An 18,542-nucleotide genomic window follows, 5' to 3' on the forward strand; every position below is an offset into this window, starting at 1 on the left:
TCACTATAGTTCTGTGTTTTGTTTACGAAAACAACGGTAGATGGACTCCTACAGTACACAGCCTTTGAGACAGATTTCTCTCACTCAGCATAAAGCCTTTGAAATGTATCCAAGTAATTGCATGTATCAAAAAGTCATTCCTTTCATTGCTGAGCACCGTTCCACGGTATGGATAGGCCACAGTGTGCTGATCCGTGCGCCCACCGAAGGACGTGCGGGTTGTTATACTTTCTGGTGATTATGGAGAGACCAACCAACTGCACATTTGTATACAGGTGTTTGCGTGAAGGTTTTCAGTTTCCTAAAGAAAAAAACCCAGGAGTGGGATTGGGGAGTTACGGGCTAAGTACATGACGGACTTGATTACAAATGTTCAACGGTTCTCTAGAGTGGCTGTGCCATGTCACATCCCTGGGAGTGTGATTTCGTTTGAGAGAGAGGACATGGAGGTCCGGAGAAGTGACAGGACTCTCTTCTGATCACAAGGCAAAAGAGGAACTGTGGGGAGGAGAGCTAGAGAATGGTCAGTTCCCAGTCCTGCGCATTTTCATTACACAGATTTAACGCTGTTCATTTCACAGATTCCTCCAGGCGACTGTTTGAGGGGAGAGGTCTATTTGTTGGCTTGTTTACTTATTTACTGGCCTCATTTTACAGGTGAAGAGACAGGTGGGAGGTGGGTATAGGAAAGCAAATGACCTCCCCGGGGTCACACGGCTCACCCAAGATGGATGGAGTTGGACTCCAAGGTCAGGCTCCATCCTTGTGCACAGTTCCCTCCGATTGCTGGAAGTCACAGCCAGAGGTTTATCTTGAATGAATCAACATTTCCACCTGCATGCTTATGCTCTGTTACAGAGAAAACATTTCCATGCTTTCCTAGCACGAACTGTGTTTATCAATAACTGTTCCTCAATTGCTTCAATTTTCACATTATTAAAAAGCTAAAACCTGTCTCACTTGTCGCTTTCTTCTCTCTGCTTGCAATGGGTTTTTCTTTTTTGTAACTGGGGCTGGGACTGAAAAATGAGAGAAGGATTTGGGTCTGGTGCCCACCTTGCCACCAGGCAACTCCCCGCTCCTTGGTCTCCTTCCTGTTGGCATCTCAGCAGCAGGTGGTCCCCAGCCTCAGCCTGGGTCAGGGACGACCGGAGACGACCAGAGACCCACTCCAGTTCCAGCGTCCCAGGAGTGTCCATATCCAGTTTCATGGCTAAAAGATGTTTGATGGTTTTCAGCTCTGGGCTGTCTGTGTCAGAAGGGAAAAGCTGACAGCTCACTTTCAGAATCGGCTTTTATGGGAGCCTCATGTATCTTCTAGGCTAGAGTCCCCGCTTGGGCCCTGAAGGCAAAGAGAAAACAGGAAGGAAGCAACTAGGGAAGGAAGGAGGATAAAGAGAAAGAAAATAATGAAAGGTGAAAAGAAAGAACAAAGAAATGCAGAAAAGAGGGGAAAACCGAAAGAGAGAGAGAGAGAGAGAGAGAGAGAGAGAGAGAGAGAGAGAAGGAAAGATGGATAACACCAAGGAACAGGAAAAAAGACATGAAACAGGGTGGTTTGTTTTTCTTTCTTGCTGTTTGTGATAGATTACCCTGGACTAGCTGGAAGGGAACGGAGTAATTGGACCAAGCTAATTAGATCTTCATTTGATTTTGTGTTTGTTTGTTTGACTACTTAGTTTATAACTTGGCAGGGAATTTTATCACATATACTCTGCTAACTGGTTTATCTAAACGGAGATTGAGCATGAACAGAATTGACATTGGATTTGCTGCTTCAGACCACACAGGAGAGGGGAGAAAACCTTTTCAAGCAAATGCGGACGTCTAGGTGCAGTAGCAGACCTAACAGGGGACCTCAACAGCCTCTCGGAGTCCCAGGGACGGCAGAGTTGTTGGTAAGCAGGAGTCGGCTGAGCAAACACAGAGTGAGCAGTGTGGTACCCACTTACGAACTTGGAATTCACAGGCAGATCTGAGTTTAATTCCTGGCTTGACTACTATCTTTTTTGTCCTCTCTGAGCCTCCGTGTTCCCACCTGTGGAACGGGATACTAATGCTACCCAACTGGGCAGAGGCAAGGATTCAATACCAGCAAGAAGTAGCAAGCAGATTCTTCGCCGCAAGTACAGCTTTTAGGAAGGGCTTGGTTCCCTATTCCTCCTTGGTCCGTTGTTGACCAAGACGAACACCAAGGCTCTAGGCTACGCCCCAATCCTTTACAACCTGGTTCCCATTAGAACCAAATTCTGGGACTGCAGCAACATACCTTTTCAGTTTCCCAATTAGCAAATTATATTGGATTTCAGTTTCCCTATTGGCAAATTACACTGGATTTTAGTTTCCCCATTGGCAAATTATGTTGGATTTCAGTTTCCCTATTGGTAAATCCTGTTCCAAGCAATGACTTATAGGGCTGGGCATTTGCAGTCCCTGGAACGTACACTCTCTCACTTTTGGGTTTCCCTTGCACTTTGGCCTCTGTGACCATTCTTACAGGGCCTCTAACTTCAGGTCAGGCATCTTACTCTCTGGGTTTCTTCTTCCCTGGCTGAGCTTTGTGACTCTCCATGGGGCTCACTTGGCAACGTCTCCTATCCTACTCAGAGACCATGACGTGCTGTGTCGTCTATGTTGGTTTATATGATTGTCAGAATGCCTTGAATGTAGGAGTTTGCTTCTGTCTCTGATCTCCAGTTCCTAACGGGATACCTGGTTGTGGCCAGCTTTTCATTAAAAAGCTTTGGTCCTCGGGACACCTGGGTGGCTCAGTCGGTTGAGCATCCAACTTCGGCTGAGGTCATGATCTTGCTGTTTGTGAGTTCGAGCCCCGTGTCAGGCTCGCTGCTGTCAGCACAGATCCCACTTTGGATCCTCTGTCCCACCCCCCGCCCCTCCCCGACTGGTGCTCTCCCCAAGATAAGTATTTAAAAAAAAAGACCTGTGTTCCTAGCAGTAAGAGATTATCCAAGGGATTTTCAACAAGGCCATGGTTGGTATTATGGGAGGGACAATTCTTTATTGATAAGACTGTCCCACATACTGCAGGGCATGGAGCTTCCCTGGCCTCTACCTGCTAAATGTCAATTGTGTCCTCAAGTCACTGTGACCATCAAAAAATGCCTCTATACTTTTACAGATGCTCCTAAGGGGGCAGAGCTACCCCAGCCGAGAACCGCTGAAGTAACCCATTTGGTTTCAAGGAAAAGGATGTCAAGATTCAGACCAATAGTGCAAAGCCACGCCCCAAACACCACTTTTCTTGACTGTGGTTTGATTTCTATCAGTGTTCTATTTCTCAGTGTTTTCTTTTTTAAAATTCTGTTGGTTTTATTATTTCTACCCTATACTGAAACAAACCCACCCTTTGGCTTTGAAGATCCTGCTTTAATTTCCCAATGTGCAAACCATTATCTTGTACGGGGAGACGGTGGGGGGGGAAATGACCAATTATCCCACGGGCAGAAACCAGAGGGCCTCAGTGCTCTTGGCTGCATAGAGTTCTGAGTGAGGAGTCAGAATGCCCGATTTCCCCCACGGAGGCTCTGCCAACATACTTTCCTGAGACTTCCCAGACCAAGCAATTTGACTCACGGATTCCAAGAATTCAGACAGGAAAGCCCTCACTCTTCTTTCCAGGGCTGCATTTATGTGGTGATTCTGATGGAAGCAAAAGGAGGAGCGGAGGAGTGTCTCAATCAGTGCAATCATTACCATAGCTCAGTGTTGAGAAACTCCTCGCAGATGCTGATAGGTAAGGAGGGGCCCCATGTGATCTGGTTCTTTGTCAGTCTGAGGATCGGCTGAGACCTACAATTTAGAGGGAAGACATTTGGATTTATGGCTGAAACCCGACCTGAGGTTTTCTGCCTCTGCAGCTCAAGTCTTTGCGACCTGGATCAAATGCAATTCTCCTTTCAGAGCTTCACCCTGACAGGAGTGAACTCACAGAGTTATTGGTGGTAATCTCATCAGATAATAATGAGAGAGCTGTTTGTCTTTTCCAGGCAGCATACCATGGCAGAGAACACCAGCCCCCACCAGCGACCAAGGTTTCTTTCTTTATCCTGGATGCATGGCTGAACCTCATCTTAGCCCCCTTGCACTTGGAGAGGGGGAGCCAATGGAAGGTGGCGGTGTGGAGTATCTCCCTTGCAGGGCACTGCCTTCTCTCCTTCTGTGGCAGCCTTGGAGGTCCCATGTTGGAGATGGCAGTGCCACAAGATGGGAGGAGTCTTGGCCCTAAATCACTGTGAAGAAGGCTGCCCCCTGAACACTTGGTTAGACTTTGGAGTGGGCAAGAAGACGGTCTCAAACTCAGTGGCTTAGCAATAAAGCTGGACTTGTTACAGATGTGGGTGGTAGCCTACCCTGATGACACTGACCTTGCCTTCTCCCTGCCTCCCATTCCTTTGCTCTTAGCAGAGATTCTGAAGACAATGCTCAGAACTGATGTACTCCATTACCCAATATAGTTTGATTCCCAAGTCCACCCCACCCCCATTGGAGCACCATTGCTATTTGAGAGACGAACCTATGGTTGGACTCTGTTTCTGGAACTTTCTGTGGCCTCAGGAAGGTCATGTTACAGCTGAGGAAACTGAACTCAGAGAAGGCAAGTGGGACTAACAGAACCAGGGGTAGTGGATTATTGTGGAGATTAGATGGGACCAGGGGTGGGAAGCATCTGGCACATAGAACGTGCTCAATAAAGGTCCATCACAACATTTTTCCTTCTCGCTGAAGAACAAAGAGCTTTATTTCCTGTCGAGGGAATCACAGAGCACAGGGAATAGTTAAGAAATTGTGGGAGAGGTATGTAGGCATTTCCTGATTCCCTCATCCCAATTCCCTCACCCCATTTAAGAACTCATCTTTTGGGGGTACCCTGGACTGGAAGAAGGGTTGTTGTTGTTTTAGTCTTGGTTCCTTGGACAAGTAACTGCTCTTCTCTGGACTTGAGTTTCTCTTTAGAATGGCGGGGTTGGACTAAATGACCTCCAAGAGCCCTCCAGCTCTGCCAGAGTGAAATTCCATGTTAATGTCAGAAGACTGAAGGACTGTGGAGAGAAAGGCATCAAGGATGGGGAGTAGGCTGGAACGGAGGCTTAGCGGTATCATATAACATGTCCCAAAGGACATAAGCCATGCTCCAAGGTCATACAGAAAAGATTTACAGTCTTGGAGTTCATAAATAATCCCTGGATAGCGGAGTCTTTTAAATATCCGATGACACTGGATGCCACAGTAGGGGAGAAAGCCCATTCTTCTTACAAACTCTAGTGTTATTGTGAACTTTTGCAAGAATGGATTCAGGCTTGCTTTCTTTTCCTTCTCTGGTCTTTTTCTTCTTCCCCCCTCTCTTCTTCCTCCTCTCTCCCCTCTTTCTCTCTAGGTTCCTCCCCCTCCCTTCTCCTCTCCCTGTCCTGCTTTGCTAGTGACAACTACTTTCCCATTTTTCAAGAACTTTGCTTCTTTCACGGGTCTTTGATGCATGCATTTTATTAGCTAGTTTCCAACCCAACTTATTTAACTTAGGTACATTTTTTTTTCTACCTCTTATTTAGACTTAGCCATTTCTCCAGATACTATGGGGAGAGAATCAGGTCACTTTTTGATTAAACAATCTTGGTGACTTAATCACAACACTAATAACAGACTGACTCGTTTATACATTCAAAAGAGTGTCAGGCGCCATGATTTTAACTACTATTTCAGGCAGCTGAGATTGTTGCAGAAAGAGATTATGGTGGGGGGAGGCAATTCTGGAAAAAAACAAGTTGAAGACAAATCGGCTCTTTCCAACACTGTTTATAGTCTTTAGGGATAATTGTGAATTCCAAGTTTTCGGGGACAAAATCATTAACTCTGACATTCCAATCAACCTTGAAATTAACTCCAATCTGAAACTTCAGCCACTGGGCAGGCATTTTTTGATGTGCAATCATGTGCTTTTTTTTTTTCTTTGGAGTAGAAAATTAAGAGCACAATTTGGAATCATAGAGACAGTGTTACCATAGCATTTTATTCCCAAGGTGGCCTTAATCACAATTACAGGGACACAATTGCAGGGAAATAGAGATTTCACCTGTTTTAGGCCTCCTTCCTTCCCTTCGTCCTTAATACATACAGGTTGCATATTTTGACTAGAAACCACAACATCCCCAATTCTTAGCACAGTGCCCAGGATTTGTCAAAATGTCAAATGATTTCATTTTCTCAGCCACCCTGCAACCGAAGTATCACTATCACCATTTAGAAATGAGATTGCGGTAACTTTTGGACTTCAAAGTGGTAGAACCAAGATTTGATTCCTAGTCTGATTCCAAAACTTCTCTTTCCACTTTTGTGCCCAGAAAGCCCTTCCAGTAAGACCTCAGACAATTGAATGTAGTTGGGGAGAGAAGATTAAAACTGGGAACCAAACGTTAACGATGGAAGACAGGACCAAGGGACCAATGAGTATTTGGGCTCAAATGTCAAGGCCTCTGAGCTTTCCTCTTTTGTGATGGGAAATGTATGAAGGGGACCATGCCGTCCCTGTTTGTCCTCCGTATCTACTCTCTTCTGATTCACTCCGTGCCCAGAGAGTCTATAACATCTATGGAATTTATCACCCTGGCTCTTTTTCCTGTTTTCCAGTTGAGTCAGGCCATAAAGCACAGCAGGATAGTCAAGGGCAGAAAAGAGAGAGGGTGAGGACTTAGACTTTCTACTCCTTCCCTGTCTTGCCGTGGGTAGGGCAATGGCTGCATCCCTGTACAACAGCAATGCCTGTTGGGCAGTCCCTGTCTCCCAGCTTCCGGTATCACTGGGCTCCAGTAATGCTGATCCCTTTCCTTGCCCTTTTAGCTGGTGGGGTAGCAGTAGCTTTTTGCGATCCTGAGTCTCTGGCTATGTTGCTATCCCACATTGGTTCCCTTAACGCTGTCCACACCTCTGTAAATAATCTCTTCTGTAAGTTTTCTTCAGTTAAACACATTGTTCTGTTCCTTGCCAGGACACTGATTGACACAGGGAATGTTGGACTGTATAATTGCAGATTACGTGTTAACATGGGCTGGTCAAGCAAAGCCTCTCTCCTGAAGCCAGGGACACATCTGCTTAAGTGATGGGAAGTATGTGAACAGAGGCTAATAATTTCGATAGTTCTATTTAGGCATTATAGCTATAATGCCTTCACTCTACCGTCCATTCATTCATTTATGTTTGTTCAATAAGTCAATAATGTTTTGGGGGGTGGCCACTGTGTGCCAGGCAGTCTTCCAAGCTCTGAAATTTAGATCGGAAATAAAACTGACAAACCAGCTGGGGGAGTGGAGTTTTCCTACCAGCTCAAGAAGAGTCATTCTCTCTCTTCTCAGATGGGGAAGTAGAAGAGGATAGAGAGTAGGGCTGTGTGGCTGTATGTTTGCTCAAAAAATTAACCCCCCCCCCCAGCAAATATTTCCTACTAGTATTTGGGTCACCAAATCCCAACTCTTCTGAGGGTGAGGTATTTCTTGCTACTTGAAACCATATTGGTTCCTTAGTCTGCTGATACTAATCCCAACAAATTTAATCTGGGTCAAAGACTAACGATGTAGGCTTCTTTCCAGGAGCAAAATAAACTTTCCATACAATCATGGACTGAATTTGACATGGGCTATTGCTCAGCTGAAGAGATGGACTCATTTTTATATTCGCAATGTCAGATCCAGAAAACACCTAATGCATGGGAAGTTCCTGATACAGCATTTACCACATAATACAGATCCAACAGGTATTGTTATTTAATCCTCATTACCAACCTACAAGTTAGGGGAGAATTATTATTTTTTAAAGAGTTTGTTAGATTCTTACGTATTTGACATTTTTTTTTTTTAATGCTTCTTTATTTTGAGAGAGAGAGACCAAGTATGAGCTGGGGGTGGGGGGGGGGGAGGGGCAGAGAGGGAGACACGGCATCCGAAGCAGGCTCCAGGCTCTAAGCTGTCTGCACAGAGCCCCATGTGGGGCTTGAACTCACGATCTGTGAGCTCATGACCTGAGCCAAAGGCGGACGCTCAACCGACTGAGCCACCCAGGTGCCCCTGTATTTGACACATTTCTGAAAGCTGTCATAAATGTTTTTAAAGTTCATTTTTTAATTGTATATTGAACTTATGAATTTAGTGGTCTTATTAAATTCACATGTTAACTCTAACAGTTTGCTCATAGATTCTTTTAGATTTTCTACATATACCATTAATGTCATCTGGGTGTAATATTATCCTTATTAATTCCTTTCCCACTCTTGTGCTCTTTTTATTTCCTCTCAACTTATTGCACTGGCTAAAACCTCCAGTGTTTTGCTGAACAGAAACGGTGATAGTGCAAACATCAGATTTCACTCCATTGGACCAGGGACACATGGTTTCCTCAGCTAAACCTTTCGGCTGAGAAATATGGCAGACGTAACGTATACGTAATTTCAGTTATATAAATGTAAATGTTATGCATTGATAAAAATTTGGCATCACACCTGTGCAAGGTATGCAACATACCTATTGTCACTTGAGAAGCACTCCCTCAGTGTGTTTACCAATTAGCTTCTTTATCATCCTCTTTACCAGTCAGTATGATTCTCAGGGATTAGAGGGGAGGCTTTCTAGTTGTCCAATCTTGATAATATTACATACAAGGTTTAACGTTCTTGTCTGGCTAATCTATCTCACTTTCTCCACAATGTTCCCAAGAGAACTACACACTAACACGATGAGAAGCAAAGAATTTTCGTTATGAATTGCCTAAGTATTCTACTCGCTAACGTAGGACCACAAGGAGTCCTTCGTGAAACGGCTCGGATGAACTCAGCAGCTGAGGGACCTGTAAGATTACCCTCATACTACTTATTACACGTGTGTTTTGTCATTATTTGTTCAGTGATATTCCCAGGAGCTGACAGACCAAAGATCACGCACGCCTTATCTGTTCACTGCTCTATCCTAAGATCCCAGCAAGTACCTGGCATAGATCTACGATTTGTTGACTTTTAACTAGTATGGGAGGTGTCAAAAATGTTCCTCCATCTATGTGACACAAAGCCCCAGTTCATTCATTCATTGTTTAGTCATTCAATAACTATTTGAGGACATGCTATGTGCCAGCATCTATGTTACCCCTTTTCTATCCAATATATCATTTAGTTCTCTCAACATCCCTTCAACGTAGACATTATTACCCCCATTTGATAGATAAGTAAACTGGGGCTCGGTTTTAACAGAGTTCACATCCAAATCAACACTATTTGAATCGAAAAGCAATGTTTTGCAAAAGAAAAAAAAATGACAACAGACACAAAGAATATGGTGGGGTGAAGGTGTAGTAAGGCCTGGTCACAGCTTTGGAGGATCTGAATGGGTGTGATGTGGCACCAGCAGGGACTATTATATTTGAAAGCCAAAGTAATACGTGTCAGTCAGAAGCTCTAGACTTTAAGAAAAAAAAGAATTGTGGTGAGAAGAACCGTCCAATGGGAGAATGGTCAGCTTAGTGCCGCGAGCTCCCGTGTTGTCATTCTGGGATGGACCCTCTACTAAGGTATGAATCCCATGATGCCAACCTTGCCTTTTAGGGGCTCATAGTCTTGATGTGGGAGCAGCACAAGTCATTTGCTTGTTTACTGCTTGAGAGGGCACTATGGAGGCACAGACATAGGAGTGCATGACAACTCCTTCTCTACCAAGCCTTCCTTGAGAAATCTGGATGTAGTTAGAGAAAGACCTTGTGAGAAAAGTAGGCGAGGTCTAGATGAAGAAGAGAAAGGTATTCCAGGAAGAGGGATTGGCACATGAAAGAGGCCCGATGCCTCAAGTGCCTGTAGAGTAGATCTGGAGAAAAATGCTAGTAACTCAGTTGGGTGAAAGCTTAGGATCACACGCTGAGGCAATGACCTGGACAAACAAGCCTCAGATCTTGAAAGGTCTTGCAAGACCTCCCAAGGAGGTCGGATTTCTCCTTGTGACCCACAGGGCAGAGTTCTAAGCCGAGGCCTGCCCATAGCTGACAGCCCGTCTCCTCCATGCATCCCAGTGTCTCTTAGCTAGCCTTGCTTCTGGCCTCAGTGTGGAAAATGTGTTAATTAGTGATGAAAACCATTGTGTTCTCCAGGCCTGTAAAGGCTTCCTGGGAGCACTTTGCAGAAAGAAGTCCTGGCTGTTGCTGTCAACATTTCATGTGACTCCTGTAATAACAGTATCCTGGGTCCCCAGGCAGTTTTCTCTTCTCCTGGGTGTGCCTGCCTCAGTGTCACTCAGAGAATCACATCACTGTGGCCTGGTGCTCCAGTGTGCACAGATCCATTCAGGCCTGGAACCCGTCAGAGACACAGGGAATTAGATGTGTCAGGAAGAGAGGGGCAGGGCCATATATCCGGGACAGTTTCCATACAGCTTTTTGGCTCCTCGTGGTGTTTGTGGAAAAAGAACATTTTTTGCTAAGGAGTGAGGTGCTCTTTGCTACCACCATTTTTTTTTTTTTTTTGCCCCCAGAGGTTGTTCTTGTATTTATCTGTTCATGACTTTGAAAATATGTAATAAACCCATTTGTATTTTAGCTGTAGTACCAACGAAATTATGCTCAGCTAGTGCCAATCCTCTTCTGGCAAACCTTTCCAAGCATTCAGCAACAGACAGCAACATTTGTTGGGTGGAAAGAAAAAAAGATCCAGACGTTTAGGACACACGTTGAGGGGTATGTGAAAACTCAAAATGTGATTCACTCGGAGAGGCATCTCAATCCCCATTTCACAGATGTGTAATTGGGCAAATCGTCTTAGCAGGGAACCTCAGGAGTTAGGACAAATTCCTCCCCCCTCCCTACCCACCATTGCCAACTAGTCTCCACTCGCATCTAACTGGTTACTGTGAAACCTATTCATCAACGCACCCTATCTCTAGATCCATTTTTCACTCTTCTTTACTTGCCATTGACCCAAGAAGGCTGACATCTACAGATCACAGGACCCAGGCTCTCCTGACCTCTAGCTTCCAGTTGGCCTTGGCCAGTGAGAGGTACTGGCTCAAGATCAAAGAGTGGAAGGATAGAGAGGCTGGGTATGCTATTCCCTACCCGGCCTCCCCCAGTTTAGCCATGTTCTGTAGAAGCGGTGTTCCTGGCACAGCTCCTTTTGGATCAGCCATCTTCTCTGGCTTCTGATATCTCTGGGCTCTTATAATACCATTCCCTTCCCTTGTCCCCTCAGGTCTGGGGGTGGCGATACCTTCTTTTTCTTGGTTGGGCCTCATTCCCTTAACCCTGCCCATACCACTCAGGATGAACTTATTATTAAGTAAAATCCTTCTGAGTGTGCCTGTGCCCTGCCAGACCCACAGTGACAAAGTCACCAAGCCTCTTAATTTTATTTCCCCAGGATCTCTCTCTTCTTCTCCCCACTAATGACTCTCTTCATTTCTGGGTTAGATTTATTAGATAGAGTCCTCCCCGTCTCCAGTCTGGCCAGCTCCTTTCATCCTCATGCTACAGTCAGATAGTTTCCTAGATCATGCATGCAAGCATGCCATGTTCCAAATTAAGATCTTTCCATGGCTCTTCACTTCTCTTCAGGTCAAGGCCAAGCTCTGCCTGTCCACAAAGCCCTCCATGGCATGGCCTCAGCCAGCCTCTCCTTCCTGGCTGCTCCTCTTTAGGGGTTCCATGCTACAGCTATGAGGAAGCACTAGCCGCCTTCCAGGCCCATCCAGCATGCTTATGCTCTCCCAAGAAAATGGCTGCACAACTGGTATTTATTGAGCACTTACTATGCACCAGGCACAAACATAGGAATTTTTTGTTAATGGGCAATTCAATTTAATTCTCACATCAACCCAACTTGGCATCTGATTTATGGTCTCCATTTTACAGGTGGGGAATCTGGGGACAGCTCTGTGAGGGAAACTGCCATCATCATTCAGCTGAGAAGCAGTAGAGACAGGTTTTAAATCCAGGCATCCCAGCTCAGAGGGTCACAAACTGTAGTCAATGGGAGCTCAAAAACCAACTATTCTTTTAGATCCAGCTCAGAGCTCACCTCTACTGAGGCATTTCTCCTGATGTCCTCCAACAGAAGAAGCCATTCCCTTATCTGGGTTTCTACATGTGTTTCCTCAACTCAAGCCAATGTATTGCGATCCGCTGTTTCCGTTCCTGTGGATGGAGTCCCACGAACTGAGAGAGAACTTCCTAAGGAAAGGCCATCAGCTTTCTGTACAAGGCAGGCACCAGGTTAGGCTCTGAGCACACTGTATGAGTTTAGTAATTGGGGACTGAATGGGTGGATGAGTACATTTGAAAACATGGCCACCTAGCTCAAGCCACTATCTGTGTCTATCAGAAAAGGGAAAGTCAGTTCCAAAGCCCCCAGAGACTTTGTTCAAATGTTAAAAGTCACTGAAATGGGGGCGCCTGGGTGGCTCAGTCGGTTAAGTGGCCGACTTCGGCTCAGGTCATGATCTTGCGGTCCGTGAGTTCAAGCCCCGCGTCGGGCTCTGTGCTGACAGCTCAGAGCCTGGAGCCTGTTTCAGATTCTGTGTCTCCCTCTCTCTGACCCTCCCCCGTTCATGCTCTGTCTCTGTCTCAAAAATAAACGTTAAAAAAAAAATTTTTTTTTTAAAGTCACTGAAATGTACTGAGAACCTAGCGAGTCCCAGGCATTGTTTTAGACCCAGGGTGAGAATAATGGACAAGATAAAGGTGTCTCCCTCACAGAGATGACATTTGTGTTAATCACTACATTAATAAAGTGAATGAAGGAATGGAGTGAGGGAGGAAGGCATATCTTTAGCTGAGATGATATTTTGTAAGGGCTCTAAAGAGCCATAAAGCACCAGGACAGAGAGAAAATAATGGAGGCGGGGGGGGGGGGTGGTGGTGCTTTCCTAGAGAGGATATTTGAGCACAGGCTTAAGGAGGCAGAACCGAAAGTTCTAGGAGGATGTGGGGAGTGAAGCTCAGGCAGAGAAAAAGGCAGGTACAAAGGTCTTGAGCAGGAACAAGCCTGTCATGTCTAAGCAGGAGTGGGACCTCCAGTATGGCCAGGGCACGAGCGCTGAGAAGGACGTTTCAGAACATCAGATACTGGAGGGCATCAGAGGTGGTGATTTAAATTTACTCTATGTGTGAGGGAAGATGTTGGTATTTTTGATTAGGACAAAGTCATGATCTGCCTTTCATAACAAAAGATACCTCCCTGGTACCTTTCTGGCTGCTCTGTGGAGAGAATAGGATTTCAGTTCTCAGAGTCTCTTGACCTCCCACTATGCTTAAGGTACATCCTTATAACCGACTAGTTAGTAGTAATAAAATAATGATAAAGTCATTGACCATCCTGAAAGCAATTAGATACTAATAATTCAACTATGTCTTTTTTGTGTCAATATGATTTCATTTTCTAGTTGTTGAACATGTGTTATTACCAGGCGCTGATGTACTTATATATCTAACTTGTAGGGATGTGAAGAGACTTTAAGATAATGATCGCCCCCCACCCCCAGAAAAAAAAGACAATGAGACCTGGAGAGGCAGAATGATCACATTCAGATCATGTAGCTGGAAAGTAGAACTAAATTCAAGACTCAGTCTGTCTGCCCATCTGCCTGGGTTCCTGCCATTCAGCTCTGCCACTTTCCATGGTGTAAAGACTAGCTTCTGGGTCTGCCTGTTATCTTTACCAACCTGTGGAGGCATCAGAGCAGAGCGACTGCTCATATTTGTTTTTTTAATGTTTATTAGTATTCTCACTTCTCTCAACAATCCTGGGAAAGGGGCACTGCTAAAATGATCAATCCTCGCTTTACAAACATGGGTACCGAGGCGTAGAGAGGCGAGCTGGTTTACATGAACCAGAGGAAGGATTGGAACCCGGTTCTGTCTGACTCCAGAGCCCACACTCCCTTCTCTGTGTCCGTGTTGTCCACCAGAGTGTTCTACAACGATAGAAATGTGGAGCAACACAGCAGCCACCCGTGTGGCTACTGGGCACTTGAAATGGGGCCGGTGCAACAAAGGAACTGAACTTTAAGTTCTGTGTAATTTTAATTCGCTTTAAATCATTGCATGTGGCCAGTAGCTACCACAGAAGATGGCTTACCTTATACCATGCAAATTAAGGCAAGGACCAATGACCTACTTCCCCACCTGTCTTTGTCCCTTCCCATCCCAGTCCCCTTTACTTTCACTGATGACGGAGGACTGAGCATACATAGGGCAGCGTGGGGATGGGGGTGGGTGGAGCAAAGACAATCAAAGCCTGTGCCTGCTCTGGCTTCTGTTCAAGGTAGGGAGATTAGATGTGTGCATAAATAACCGAAATACAAAGTTGAAGGTTTAATGTTCTAAGTGCCGTGAGAGTGGGGCTGATAAGAGGTGAGGGGGTATCAGGTCTCCAGGCCCACTCTCTTTCCTTACAGGGCAGTCCACAGCAGGGGGCGGGGGGGGGCGGAGATAACTGGTGTGAATGTGCCTTGACAATAACGCGCTCCATAAATTGTCAGGCGCCCTGTAGATGGAGCCATCAGCGACGACATTGTCTCCACCTTGAGGGTTGGTGATGGTAACATCCCAAAGACCTGCATTTGTAATCTTACTTGCTCTTCGCAAGCTCACTGTGAGGCGTACAAGGTTTCATCCCCGCTCGGAGATGTGGCAAGAGGCACTCGGGGTACGCACCTGCCCAGTGACAAACATCTGGTTGGGGCAGAGCTTTGGGTGCAGCCCTGGGTTTCCTGACTCCAGAACCGGGAATCCCTGAGACCCTCTTGCCGCCCTTGGCCAATTTTATGAGTTACTGCTATCCACCCACCCTTATTCCTGGCACAGGCAGACCTCCTAGGGAAATAATTTCCGAGGTTTAGGCAATTCTACAGCAAGCTGGGATGTGCTACAGCTACACCCTTGACCCAGGGCAGGTCTTTTGGATGCACCAAGGTCTTTGTCATTAACAGAGGATGCGCCAGAGAATGAGGTCAGTGGTGAGGCCATCCTGATGTGGCCACAAACAGACCCAGATTCCACAGCCCTGAAGGTTGTCCAAGGGGGCAGGCTTTTTGAGGGACCCGTCAGCATTCCTGGCATCTATTCCCGAAGGATCTCATCCCAGGAGAATCATAAAACTTTGGTGACCTGAAAGGCCCAGAGAGGCTTTCCCATCTTCCGCCAAGCTTCCTCTGTGTATAGAAGGAAAGATCGAGGCCCAAAAAAGGGGAGACAATGTGTACAGCCGAGGGCCAGTTTACTTCCACCGATGTTGTATTAACGCTGTATTTCTTGACCCCCCCAAACAGGTCTCCAGTCCTATCACTTTAGGTCTTTCTTTGGGATTTGTGTAGAAAATCTAATACGAGAGCTCACCACATGCAAATGATCACCTAACAGCATTTGTTGATGTATTTACGAGATGGCTGCCTGATGTCTGCTCAAGGACTTGAGTGTCAGAGACACGAGAGGCCATGGTGCTCATCTATCAAACCCCCTATCTTACAGATGGTTGACCAAAATTCAGCTCCTTTAGTGACTTGCTCAGTTCACATAGCAAGCTGGTGTCTTAACTAAGAGGTCCGTGTCAGTTTCTGGTGCCAGGAGCTCACAACTTCAAAAGCTTTGAGGGGAAGGCACATCTCACTGGCACAGAACTGGCCTTGACAGTTCTGTGTCCTGGGGAGCCCAGCAGCTGACACACACAGATACCCATTGTCCCTAGCTCACCGCGAACGTGGAGTTCATCTCCGTGGTTCTGACGCAAACACAGCTCAGCGCCCTCCTCCGAGGCCCAGTTTCATCCACTGCCTACAGGAAGATGCCCTATATTTCCTAGTACGCCCCAGTTCCTCTCTTCATTTCCCTCTTTACATTTTTATTGTCTATCCCACTCCACTTTGACCTTCTGCTGGATATAGGACCAAGGAAAGGGAATTCGCTGTTTTGAACGCCCACTCCAGGCCAGGATTTGCATGAGTATCTCATTTAAGCCTCTCAACAGCCCATGAAAAAGAGGACGTCATTATGCCTTTCTGGGAAGGCAGGGCGCTAAGTCTCAGAGAGGAGCACTAGCTTGCCCAAGCCCACACAGCACACACTTCATTAATTTAGTTGGTAAAATTTTATTGCACACCTGCTAAGTACCGGGCACTGCTTTAGGTGGAACAAAGCTCTTTATCTCACGGAAAGCTAATGCACTGATGGGAGAGGCAGAAGCAAGTCGACAAGTTTACTTCAAGCTCTGGGAGAGGACTGCTTACTGTCCCATAATTTCCCTAGTTTTGCTCCCACTGCTAATTCCATCAGGAAGTCTCTTTTCCTCACTCTAGGTGTTCAAAGTCCACACACCCTCATGTCTCTTCTCCTCCAGGAACCTTCCTCCAGGCTCTCCAACTGGATCATAAAAGCTAACATATACTGAGCACTTACACGTGTCAGAGAGTAGTCTAAGCTTATCGCATGGTTTAACTCTTTTTATCCTTACAACAACTTCAAGGTCAGCAGTCTTAATATCCACATTTACCGACCAGGAGACTGGGGCTCAGAAAGCTGGCCCTGTCCCGTGTTGTCCCCTTACTAGCTGTGTCTAGTAAGGGGTAGAACTAGAATTAGAATGTGGGCAGGCTGTCTCCAAAGCCCACGCATTTAAGTATTATTCTGACTCTGGTGAAAACTCCTTTCGTTCTGAGCCATGTTGAAGGATGCTGGATGAGGCAGCCTGGTGTCAGGGGGAGATCGTCGGAAGAGTAGACAGTGGTCCAGGCCTGAGCTCAAACTCAGGCAATTTTGGCGTCTCTTTGGACCTGGGGTGTTCAAGGCTTAGTAGGGGATTCAAATATTCATCATACAGGATCATCTGTACATACATATCCTCTGGCATAGCCCCTGAGACTCAGAGTAGATGCTCAATGCATGCTTGCTGAAACTCAATTTGGATAAAGCAGATAGGGGTGTCATTTTCTCGCTGGCCTCACCCCCACTCTCCAACAAATTAGGTTCCCTTGGTAGTCTGTACTGAGACATGCTGCCTTAGGAAAAGGTGGTACATTTTCCTTGTTCGTTATCTGATTCCTCTACATAGACTTTATGCTAGCTGGACCAGGTCTTAGTCACCATTGTGAACACTCTAGCTCACACAAGACATGGGATAATTTCTTAATGGATGAAAAGATCCCAAGTGGAAAAGACTTTTAAATTTGAACACTTGCCTTTCTGGCCACGTGGCCACAGCTGGTTGGCCTAATCTCAGGCAGGTGTCCACCCTGGTACAATCGATTTCTGCAAGGAGTTTGGAATTGGAACTTCAAGGTGGAGTTGGTTGGCTGTGGGAAACAAGTCACTTCAGTGGTATACGATAACCGTCCATTATGCTCATCGATTCTGAGAGCCTGGGACTCTCATAGGGCACAGTGAGAACTATATCTAACCACCATGCCTGGGGTCTTAGAAGATTCAAAGGTTGGGGGCTGGAATCATCTCAGGCTTCTTTCATTCCCATGTCTGACTGTTGTTCCTGGGGCTATCAGCTGGAGGCCTTGGTTTCTTTCCATGTTGTTTCACCACGTGGGCTAGTTTGGGCTCCCTCACAGCTTGGTGACTAGGTTCTAAGAGTAAGCATGACTAAAGGGAAAGCCCAGGTGGAAGCCATATTGCTTTTATGACTTAGCCTTAGATGTCATGCAATGTCAGTCATGATATGCATTCTCTTTACCAAGGCAGTCATAAAGTCCTGCCCAGCTTCATCAGAGGGACAAACAGACTTCCTCTTGATGGGGAGTAGCAACTTTCTGGAAGGACATGTAGGACTGAAAATACTTGGGTAGTTAATTTGAAAAACATGGTCTGCCACAGGTGCTAAAACAGTCATTTGGGGTGCAACCATGATGGGTTAGGTGCATGAAGAAAAGTCAAAGATGGCTTTAGAGGGAAAGGGGCTGTTGAATAGAGCAGATAAACCAGGGATTGAAGACAATACCATTTGGCCAGAGAGTCAGGGTGTTGCAGGTTGGGTTCTCCAAGGGAGATCCTTAGAGTTTGGGGTACAAGATGTTTATGAAGGAACAGCATCTGTGAAAGGAAGTAACGTGAGGAGAAGCTGACCTGTGATAGGGGTCCAACCAAGCTTTAGCCAACACAATGGGTACTGTGTTTACCACTCAGTGTTGGCCTTGTCAGTCTGAGTGACTGGGCCTTTTTGTGCTGCCTAGCTTAGTCGTGGAATGCGGGCCACTGCAGCAAGGGCATGACCTTGGAGGAGGCTGACCTCTATAGCTATGGCAGACCCCCTGAGGAGTGGAGAGCTGGAAGCTGCCTGCTGATGGCACTCTCCTAGGTTATGTGGCAAGTTTTTTCTAGAAGGGGGGGAATCTGTGCCCTGCATCTCTCTGTTTGCCACAAGGGGGAGGACTTTCCAGTTCTTGTGATCTGGTTTGTCTGTCCTACAAGTGGGTTTAATAAAACACCCTTCCATATTTATGATACACCACTCTTCATTGAGTTGAATTAATTTACACATCCTGCAACCCAATATACCAGCCTAAGGCTCTGGG

General features: G+C 46.0%; 1 long non-coding RNA gene across 1 annotated transcript; it reads left to right on the plus strand.

Annotated features, from left to right (window-relative positions):
* The first annotated feature begins 1,795 nt into the window (after positions 1 to 1,795).
* LOC107180326 lies at positions 1,796 to 4,071 on the plus strand. The gene is made up of 3 exons (XR_001511099.2): positions 1,796 to 1,898; positions 3,640 to 3,754; positions 4,008 to 4,071. It is a non-coding gene; the product is annotated as an uncharacterized LOC107180326 (long non-coding RNA).
* Positions 4,072 to 18,542: the final 14,471 nt, after the last annotated feature.

This window comes from Panthera tigris, chromosome C1 (assembly GCF_018350195.1).
Source record: "Panthera tigris isolate Pti1 chromosome C1, P.tigris_Pti1_mat1.1, whole genome shotgun sequence".
In the NCBI taxonomy this organism is placed as follows: domain Eukaryota; kingdom Metazoa; phylum Chordata; class Mammalia; order Carnivora; family Felidae; genus Panthera; species Panthera tigris.